The sequence below is a fragment of the Henckelia pumila genome, unplaced genomic scaffold, assembly GCF_033568475.1.
Source record: "Henckelia pumila isolate YLH828 unplaced genomic scaffold, ASM3356847v2 CTG_38, whole genome shotgun sequence".
Taxonomy (NCBI): domain Eukaryota; kingdom Viridiplantae; phylum Streptophyta; class Magnoliopsida; order Lamiales; family Gesneriaceae; genus Henckelia; species Henckelia pumila.
This window is the reverse complement of record NW_027331813.1, coordinates 1,224,710-1,230,860: the sequence shown is the minus strand read 5'-3', so window position 1 is coordinate 1,230,860 and position 6,151 is coordinate 1,224,710.

The following is a 6,151-nucleotide window of genomic DNA, read 5'->3' as shown; positions in this document are numbered from 1 at the left end:
AAAATCTATTGGTTCTTGCAGGCACTATCAGTGATACCTAGGGAATCATGGGACGATGTTGCTAGGCGCTCTTACCATGATTCGATGGGCAAGTCGGAAATTGTTGTTCCGAGTCACAAGGAGTTGTGAGCCCACGGCTAGCTGTATCCCTGAACCATTGAGGGTCACACAGAGTAATGGATTTTTTATCCCCGTTGAGATAGTTAAATTTAAAGAGTTAAATTTAATGAACAAAGAAGTTGGACTTCTTAATTAAGAGTAGAGGAGTAAGATTTCCTAAAATGACATAGGGATGGGCATTTTTGGAAATCACTGAATTCGGATTCAGAAAAATTTATCTTGACTTTAAAAGGTGCAGAAATGGTTTCTGTGCACATTGGTGAAATCGGTTTATCAATCGGAGTCACGATAAATTTTATATTAATTTCTGAACATGCGGGCTTTGCTTGTCGGGCTTGAACTTATGACTAATGGGCCCTAAGCTGTTAGTGGCCTACATTATAAATAAGTTATTGCAGTACAGAAATTACACACAACAGGTCATAATTTTCGAAAACCCTAGTGATTTTCCTCTGAAGTGGCCGACCCCCTCTCCCCTCTGCTAGGAAAATCCAGTCTGTGAATTTTGAATTACAGTCTGATTTAACGGATCAAATTCGTTAATCTCTTCGTAGAAACTTCTGATAGATTTTCTAGTGAAATCTATCAGAGGGATTAAATATCCGTTCGTCCATCAGTTCCAGAGATATACAACAAGAGCAGAGCAATCTGTTGGTGTCCATAATCTCGCTTCGAGATTGGAGGTAAAAATTTATAATCGTTATTTAATTTTTACACACACACAATTTAATCGCAAGGTTGATACCCATTATGGAATTGTTCCATATAAAATTTTTAAACTTCTGCTGCACCGGGTATCAATCCTGATTGATCTGATCGCCGCGTTCTCCAACAGTGGTATCAGAGCCAGGTTGCTCAGATCAAGCGATTAAATTAATCGATTGTACAAAAAATTTTTAAGCCTCGGTTTTTGAAACAAAATAAATATTTTAAAAATTAAAAAAAAAAAATTTCGGGCAAAAACCCGGGCAGCGATTGGATCGCTGCCCGGGGGGGGCAGCGATGGTCGTTGGCCCAGGCAGCGCACGGCGCTGCGCAGGGCAGCACTCGGCGCTGCCCAGGGCAGCGATCGTCGCTGTCCGGCCCGACCCCATTAGGGCGCGGGCAGCCCGGGAATGTCCCGGGCGGCCCGCGGGAAAAAAATTAATTTTTTAATTTTTAAATTAAATTTTAATATGTTAAAATTCTATTTTTGGTCCGATCGAAAATTGTTTTTGATTGGTCCACGAGGCATCGGATCGAATTGTTCGAGTTCGAAAATTTTAAAATTGATTTTTGGATAAATTTGAAATTTTTGAAAATTTAAATATTTTATCCGTTAAATTGAATTTTGAAATTAATTATTTTTGGTACGATTGATGATAAGATATGATCTTATGGATATATTGAGTAAAATATGATTTTATGTATAAAAGTGGATTTTATAGATAAAATATGATTTTATTTGATAAAAAGATAAAATATGATTTTGTATGTAAAATAAGATTTTATATATGAAATATGATTTTATCCTTTTAAATTTAAATTGCCATTGCATGTTATCCAATAAATTAATTTTGAATTAAATGTTATTGGATAAGGATGATCGATTGCAATGACCAATTTTGTAGGTGTATGTTAGGAATTTACATTTGTTTTTATTGTTGTTGGATTTATTAATGGGCCTGGTTTATGGCCCAATATGAATTGTCATATGTAATAAAAGTGGGCTTGGTTTATGGCCCGTTCCCACCCTTTAAAAATGTATCCCCTACTTGTCATTGTTATTTATTGTAAATACATTAGATTTAGTGGGAGATGAAGATTTGAAGACGGAGGTGGGCCCAGCAGACAATAAAGACAGAAGAAATGTAAATTGGAAGCACAATGTAATAGGATTGCATTGCATACTGCATATTACCTAGGATTGGACTAAGACTCGTGATTGGCAACCACGGGTCGATTAGAAATGGAATCGATCATCCTATATAATATGTGATATTATTGTTGTATGCATGTTTTAGACAAAATTGTGTGAATCTGGCAAGCATACAAAATTTTAAAATGATGAGACAAATTTTCAAAATTAAAATCCCTCATTTTAAATATGATTTAAAATTGATATCAAGATAAATAAAGGAAATTTAAAATTGTTTAAATGTTTCAACCTTCCATCAACGATCAATGTATGAGATGCTACCTGCGGATACGGTCCGGCTCATATTATTGGGGGGGCCCGTTCGTCGGAAAGTTGTACATTGGATCGACACATGTTGTAAGTTGGGTGGAACTCCCATGAGATCGGCTCATATTATTGGGGGATCCACATGGCGACCGTCCATCACAACTTAATATTGATGGGTCATCTTGACATGTCACAATAAATGGCGTCATATTATTGGGCCCTTATTGGACATGAGGTAAAACCGTGGAGGTTGCTTTGGAAGCAATTGGGCTCTACCTTTTGAAAATTATGGTTGGCTGATATTATTCGGGACCATAGTTTGTCAATTGGACTCCATGTTCTCACTAAGGAAAACAGTTTCCCGTTTTCACTAGAGGGTAGTGAAATCGTTAAAATAGTGGGAGTGAGATTTATAAAATAAATTTCGCCTATTTTATGTCTTAGTAAATTAATTAAACAATCATCGATAATTTTCTGTTTCATCTCAGTATATCATTATGATGAATCTTCGTAATCCACATGTTTCAATTCTCCAACAAAACAAACTTACTGGCGCAAACAATACAGAATGATTCCATAAGTTAAGATTGTCCTAAGTTCGGAAAAAATTATCTAAGTGTTAGAAAAGGCTTCTCCGAAAACAGCCCCGGCTGATGTAACTGCCGAAAGGTTGACCGAACTAGAGAAATGGTTGGACCATGATCTCAAGGCCAAATGTTACATGAAAAATTGGACAAGTCTAAACAAGTTTGCCATCACTGCAAGAAACCCGGTCATTGGAAACGTAATTGCAAGGAATACCTCGAGCAGTTGCGAACTGCAAAGGGTATGTTTTACATTGAAATAAATGTTTTTCTTAATACTACTTCTTGGGTATTGGATACCAGATGTAGATCTCATATTTGCAATGAGTTGCAAATGATGACAAGAAGTAATAGGCTAAGGATGGGTGAGACCCAGTCAAGGCTCGGGAATGGTTCCAGAGATAAATCTAAAGCTATAGGAGACATTTATTTTTGCAGAACAATTTTAAGTTATTTTTGAGAGATGTTTTATATGCTCCGGATTTGGTCAAAAACATTATTTCTGTTTCTATGCTTGATAGAGATGGTTTTTTCTTGCAATTTTGTGAATGGGATTTGCAATATTTACAAGAATGAATTTTTGATTGGAAATGGACAACTTGAAAACGATCTATATAACTTAAAATTAAAAGACGTTCCAATAAATTATGTTGATAAACCGGTAACAACAAACAAAAGAAAAATCGATAGTCAAAACCCAGCAAACCTTTGGCATGCTAGGCTAGGTCATATTTCCTCAAGGAGGATGAACAAGCTAGTGGGAGAGGGCATGTTTGATATGTCTGATATTAACTCTCTACCTACTTGTGAATCCTGCCTGAAAGGAAAAATGACTAAATCTCCTTTTAAGGGGAAACCTGAGCGTAGTCAAAATCTGTTGGATTTGATCCATACAGATGTTTGTGGTCCATTTAGAGTTGGTACTCAATATGGCCACACCTACTTCATTACCTTTACTGATGATTATTCTAGGTATGGGTATTTATATTTAATGAAATATAAGTCTGAAGCATTTGAAAAGTTCAAAGAATTCAAGGCTGAAGTAGAAAACAAGCTAGGTAAAAGTATTAAAGCACTTCGATCGGATCGAGGTGGAGAATACTTAAGTACCGAGTTTTTGGACTATCTAAAAGAGAATGGGATTCTCTCTCAGTGGACTCCTCCTATGACACCACAGCTTAATGGTGTATCGGAGCTTCGTAATCGAACTTTGTTGGACATGGTTCGGTCCATGATGAGCTTCACTGAGCTTCCACCTTCGTTTTGGGGCTATGCGCTTGAAACAGCGGTATTGTTGTTGAACAACGTCCACACTAAAGCAGTGGACAAAACATCATACGAGTTATGGAATGGCAAAGCTCCTAAGTATTCGTACTTGAGGATTTGGGGATGTCTTGCTTACGTGAAGCGGACAGTGGGAGATAAGTTGGATAGTCGATCCAGCTTATGTTATTTTGTAGGGTATCCGAAGAATTCAATCGGATATTATTTCTATTATCCTGCTGAAACAAAGGTGTTTGTTTCAAGGAATGCCACCTTCTTGGAGAAGGAGTTCTTATTGGATAAGAAAGGCGAGATGATGGAACTCGAAAAAATTCGAGAAGAACCCAAAATACAAAATAACGATCCTACACCTCAGGAACTATTGATAGACACGCCTGTACCTAGAAGATCCGAGAGGACTTCTAGACCTCCTATTCGATATGGTCTTCTTCTTGAAGGGGATCAAGATGAACCCGATGTTGGATGTGATCCAAGAAACTTCAAGGAAGCAATTTCTGATGCGGATTCAAATTTATGGCTTGAAGCTATGCAGTCGGAAATAGATTCGATGCATACAAACCAAGTTTGGTCTTTAGTAGATCCTCCCGATGAAATTGTTCCAATAGGGTGTAAATGGATCTACAAGAGAAAGCTTGGGCCTGATGGTAAGGTATTGACCTACAAGGCACGATTGGTGGCGAAAGGTTATACTCAAAGACAAGGAGTTGACTATGATGAAACCTTTTCACCAGTTTCAATGTTCAAGTCCATAAGAATCCTTATTGCTATAGCTGCTTGGTATGACTATGAGATATGGCAAATGGATGTGAAGACTGCTTTTCTTAATGGAGACATTAAGGAAGAAATCTATATGAAGCAGCCTGAGGGTTACACATCCATGGGAAGCGAGCATAAGGTATGCAAGCTTCAGAAATCAATTTATGGTCTAAAACAAGCATCAAGAAGTTGGAACCAGAAATTTGATGAAACAATAAAGGATTTTGGTTTCATCAAGAACCCGGAGGAACCATGCGTGTACAAGAAAGTAGTTAAGGATGCGGTGACATTCTTAGTACTTTATGTTGATGACATCCTACTCATTGGGAATGACGTAGGGATGTTGCAGTCAATGAAGATATGGTTATCAGGTAGATTCTCGATGAAGGATTTGGGTGAGGCATCCTATATTCTAGGGATACAGATCTATAAAGATAGATCTAAGAGAATGATAGGACTCACTCAATCAACCTACATCGACACCATATTGAAACGGTTTTCAATGGATGGGTCCAAGAGAGGACATCTACACATGTGTGATGGAATTTCTCTATCCAAGTCTATGTGTCCCAAGACTGATGAAGAGATAGAGAAAATGACACATGTACCATATGCGTCAGCCATAGGTAGTATCATGTATGGGATGATATCTACCAGACCGGATTTAGCATTTGCTCTGAGTGTCACGAGCAGATATCAAGCTAATCCCGGTCAAATGCATTGGAAAGCCGTGAAGGACATTCTTAAGTACTTACGAAGGACTAAGAATATGTTCATGGTATATGGAGGAAGAGAACTAAAATTGGAAGGCTATACCGACTCTATCTTCCAAAGTGACGTGGATGACTCGAAGTCAACCTCTGGATTTGTGTTCATGCTCAATGGCGGTGCTGTCTCTTGGAAGAGTTCCAAGCAGGACACCACAGCGGATTCCACCACTGAGGCAGAATACATTGCAGCATCAGCTGCTGCTAAAGAGGCCGTTTGGATGAGAAATTTCGTCCAAGAGTTGGGCGTCATTTCTGAAGTTGTTGGTCTAGTCCCGGTGTACTGTGACAACACGGGTGCCGTTGCTCAGGCAAAGGAACCAAGGTCTCATCAAAGATCCAAACACGTACTGAGGAAATACCACATCATCCGGGAGATTGTGGAAAGAGGAGACATCATTGTCGAAAGAGTGGCCTCTGCAGACAATATCACTGATCCACTTACTAAGCCCTTGCCAGGACCATTATTTGACAAA